This window comes from Chelonia mydas, chromosome 1, assembly GCF_015237465.2.
Source record: "Chelonia mydas isolate rCheMyd1 chromosome 1, rCheMyd1.pri.v2, whole genome shotgun sequence".
Lineage (NCBI taxonomy): Eukaryota > Metazoa > Chordata > Testudines > Cheloniidae > Chelonia > Chelonia mydas.
In genome coordinates this window covers 65,796,560-65,801,685 of record NC_057849.1, presented here as the reverse complement: position 1 = coordinate 65,801,685, position 5,126 = coordinate 65,796,560, and positions in this window count along the sequence as shown.

Here is a 5,126-nt window from a genome sequence, read left to right as displayed (position 1 = left end):
GAGAACAAAGGTCATCTATTTTAGATTGGTTCTGACTGCTGGCAGCTGCAGGCTGCCGCCACCGGCAGGGTCTCATTGCTGTTTTAGAGTTATGTAATGTTGAAATAAACATAAGTGCCTTACAAGCTTTCCGTGCCTTAATAAGAAAAACAAGATCCCTTCACCAGTGTCCAGCCTGCTGGGTTTGCCTGACTTGTACTGCCACAAAGTGATTTCAGGATATGTCCAATAGTGTTTTGAACCACAAGTACAGGAGTGTTTCCCTGATCTTCCTCTGAAATGTTCTGTGCTCATGTGGAAACATCCTCTGGACATGAATCTGCAATTAAAAAGAAAGGTTGCAAAATTTACCAGAGTTAAAAAAACGTAATACCACCAAAAATCTAGTGAACTCCCCGGACATTTCTAAATGCCTTCCCTTTTGTTCCTCCGGGTGCTGAAATGGTAATGTAATATAGCAACTGGAAGGAAAAAAAGATCCTTCCTTTTTAATATGGAAAAATATTCCCTAGTATCTCAGATACTTTTTCAAATGCTGAAACCCATCTCTTTATGAAGGGTATTAATACTGTATAATCAAAAGAGCTTTTTTCTTTTTCTTTTTTGCTATATGATGTATTCCTTGGTTGTTTGTTGGCTGTATTGGTAGCACATCTCAGAGCAGCAGAGGAATTTTATTAGGAAATACAGTGGTTAGAGAGGGAGTTTTTCAACAGGCCTCTGTTTGCTTTTTCTTCCTTTCATCCGATTTGGCTGGGATTATCACATTTTATTTCCTCGGATCCGCTTCAGGTTGGCAGTGGAAGAAAACTAAGCTCTTTAACTAATTTCTCTTGTGCCTTGCACTATTCTGACTTGGTAGCATTGCAGATGACACAAAGCTGGGAGGTATTGCCAATACAAAGAGAAGGACCAGGATATCAGACAGGAAGATCTGGATGACCTTGTAAACTGGAGTAATAGTATGAAATTTAATAGTGAAAAGTGCAAGGTCATGCATTTAGGGATTAATAACAAGAATTTCTGTTACAAACTGGGGACGCGTCACGTGGAAGTAACAGAGGAGGAAAAGGACCTCGGATATTGGTTGATCACAGGATGACTATGAGCCGCCAGTGTGATATGGCCGTGAAAAAAGCTAATGCGGTCTTGGGATGCATCAGGCGAGGTATTTCCAGTACAGATAAGGAGGCGTTAGTACAGTTATACAAGGCACTGGTGAGACCTCATCTGGAATATTGTGTGCAGTTCTGGTCTCCCATGTTTAAGAAGGATGAATTCAAACTGGAACAGGTACAGAGAAGGGCTACTAGGATGATCTGAGGAATGGAAAACCTGTCTTATGAAAGGAGACTCAAAGAGCGTGGCTTGTTTAGCCTAACCAAAAGAAGGCTGAGAGGAGATATGATTGCTATCTATAAATATATCAGAGGGATAAATACCACGGAGGGAGAAGAAGTATTTAAGCTCAGTACCAATGTGGACACAAGAACAAATGCATATAAACTGGCCATCAGGAAGTTTAGACTTGACATTAGATGAAGGTTTCTAACCATCAGAGGAGTGAAGTTCTGGAACAGCCTTCCAAGGGAAGCAGTAGGGGCAAAAGACATATCTGGCTTCAAGACTAAGCTTGATCAGTTTATGGAGGAGATGATATGATGGGATAGCCTAATTTTGGCAATTAATTGATCTTCGACTATTAGCGGTAGATATGCCCAATGGCCTGTGACGGGATGTTAGATGGGGTGGGATCTGAGTTACTACAGAAAATTCTTTCTTGGGTGTCTGGCTGGTGAATCTTGCCCATATGCTCAGGGTTCAACTGATTGCCATATTTGGGGTCGGGGAGGAGTTTTCGTCCAGGGCAGATTGGAAGAGGCCCTGGAGGTTTTTCGCATTCCTCTGTAGCATGGGGCACGGATCACTTGCTGGAGGATTGTCTGCTCCTTGAAGTCTTTAAACCATGATTTGAGGACTTCAATAGCTCAGACATAGGTGAGAGGTTTATTGCAGGAGTGGGTGGGTGAGATTCTCTGGCCTGTGTTGTGCAGGAGGTCAGACTAGATGATCATAATGGTCCCTTCTGACCTGAAAGTCTATGGTTCTCTGACCAGTCCAAGCCCTTGGGAATAGTGTAGAAAATATAATAGAAGGGCTGAGACTGGAAATAATCAGTAACAGGAAGGATTAATACTATTTTTCTCTAGCCTATCCTATTTCTCTATTTCCTGGTTTTTCCCTTTGAAAAGGATTGCACTGGGGAGGGTGGCAGGCTCAGGAGTGGGAGATATCCTTTCCCTTCACTCCAGGTTGTTAAAATCCTCTTGCATATGTAAACTTTGGGTTGGCTGGAATTTGCTTTATCACCCCCCTCCTCATACTTCAGTATAATTCCTAGAGAAAGCACAGGGAGAACCAGAATTCAGCCATTTGAGGATTTCCACCAAGGATTGCACAAGTCCAAAAAGAATTAACTTAATTCTTAACTATCAGCTTTATACAATATTATAATGATCATATAATAGCTTAATTTCTACTAAATATCAGGACTACTTCATAATCCACATACCTTGTCTTCAGTTTTACATAAATATAAACAAAAGAAACAAATTAAATCTGAACAATGAGATTACAAACATGCAGTGAAAAGTAACTCAGAGTTCCAAAAGCTGAAAGTGAGCTCACTGAGTCTGTTAGTCTTTGTTCATCAGCTTGATCCAGTTTCTAAGTCAAAAGCACTGCAATAATATCTTGCCACTTGCTTGCAGAAATCTCCAGTTGGAACCCATGACTATGGGTTAGACGATGACTTCGCTACATAAATTAGAAAATTCATCAATATAACTATTTAGGTTTTCAGAATCAAATTACACAACCACAATAGAAAATAACACACTCAATTACTGTCTTGGGAAGGTGACTTTCTTTACATTTTTTGACTAAGAATCCCTCATAATAGTGCAAAAAGAAAAGGAGTACTTGTGGCACCTTAGAGACTAACCAATTTATTTGAGCATGAGCATGAGCAGACTAACACGGCTGTTACTCTGAAGCAGACTAACACGGCTGTTACTCTGAAACCTGTCATAATAGTGCCTCACTTGTGCCAGCCTGTTATCAATTCCAGTGTTGCTATCACAACAGAGGGACAAAAATCCTAAAATAGATCACAAAACAATTTGGTCAGTTACTTACATGTCAATTCACAAAGGTCTTTTTTCCGATAGTTCTATAGTAGTCAAGCCTTTTAACCTATTTTGCAATGAATGATATCATCCCTAGAATCTGACTAACACACCTAACTTCCTGTAATAAACTCATACATCTATGATAGACTGAGTGCAGTACAAGAAGCTTGCACACTTTCTTATTTTATGTCTCTATACACTTAGAACTTGAAAGGCAGTATGAAACATTATAGTAGACAGGTGTACAGTTGTACAATCTTATTTAACAACAGTAACTTGTTCATTTTTAAAGCTACTTTACAGCAATCTTGATTGAAACCATTACAAAACAAAGACATACTGTACCTCTAACAACCCTTAAAACATATATATATATATATATATATATATATATATATGTAGGCGTGTACACTTTCTTACTAGTTGGCTACCCAGTTTCAGAAAGTGGTCAATTGACTGATGTGAGTCGCCACCCAAATGAAAGTCTTATCACCAGATCTTTGCTCAGCCATCAGGTTTCAGTTCAGTTATTGTTCACAGCAGGAGCTGACACTGCAGACACAGGTTAAGTGAAGGATGGACACGACTATAGTCTTTTTTCTAGTGCTAGCAGGCAGCCTGAATTGCTGGAAAATGCAGAGAGTTACAGGTGCCTGTTTGAGACAGATACTTGATGTCCCCAAGTGGCTGACCCAAGACCTCAGTCTTTTCCCTTCCAGGCGTCTTTGGCTTTTGCACTGTAAATCTTCCATTTCTGTTCTCCTTCTTTTAATAACAGTGGTAGGACCTTAGTATATATGGCTGTCCTGAGTCTGGATATTATTAAACAGGTGATTTCTGATTATTCTGCTGTCTTATCAAGTGTCTTTATAAACATGTTGATTGGTTTCCATTCCTTTTCTATACTGCTGCTTTCAGCACCAAAATATGTCACTAACTTGATAGCATAAGTTTGCTTGATTGCAAACATTGGCTTTACTTCTTCACTTTATCACTTAAACTAAAAGTAATCCGTATGAATGCAACCTCTTTCTTTCCTAACAAGATTGTCCTTGAGGTAAACTCTGTCATTAAAGTGTAGAATATTTTTCTAGTCACTTATAGTTGACTGTCCTTTTGTACACATTTTAATTATAATATTAGATTCCATTAAACTGCTCATTTTACTACTGCATCTAGCACATCATGTAGTACCAGTGATTGATATTAATGTAATATTTTTAATTCATTTGTTCACAGACATGGAAAAAGGGGAAGTCTCTTTCACCATACCAGTGGTACATTCTTGAAAAAGGCTGCAGCAACTCTTGCGTTTCTTCAGACTATTGAGCAAGCTAGCCATTGTCTAATATTTTTTATTCTCTCAGCCCTCTGTTCTATCTTTTACTAAATGGCCTTGACACCTGGGCAATTCTTAAATAGAAATAACTCACAATTTTGGAACCTTAGTTCTACAAGGATCAGTCCTCTTATTATTTTGCCCACACGTGCAGGGCATCCCTTACCATTTCCTGCTCTGATTAGGTGACTTTTGGCACAGCTGTCACTTGTTTTTCATTATTACCAAAACCCAAAAGAAAACAAGTTTGTCCAGTGACATAACCAAAGGTTTTGCCCACTAATCGTACCCTCCACACGATATTCTGGAGTACATAATGATTCAAAACACACAGCTCACAACAGTGGTACTGCAATGTCCAGTCCTGGACAAAATCTATACTGAGTTCATCATCCAGCAGCTAGCGTTGGAGAAAGGGGAGAGCCCCATTATTGAACCACCACAACATCTATCAGGTAGATCTTTGCTTTTCAGATTTAAAACAAAAAATGAGGTGCCCCCAATCCTATAAAGATTTCGGCTTGTGCATAACTTTCTCACTTGCTTTGAAGCCACTGGGATTATTCATGTGAATACAGTGATGTCTGTAAAGCATA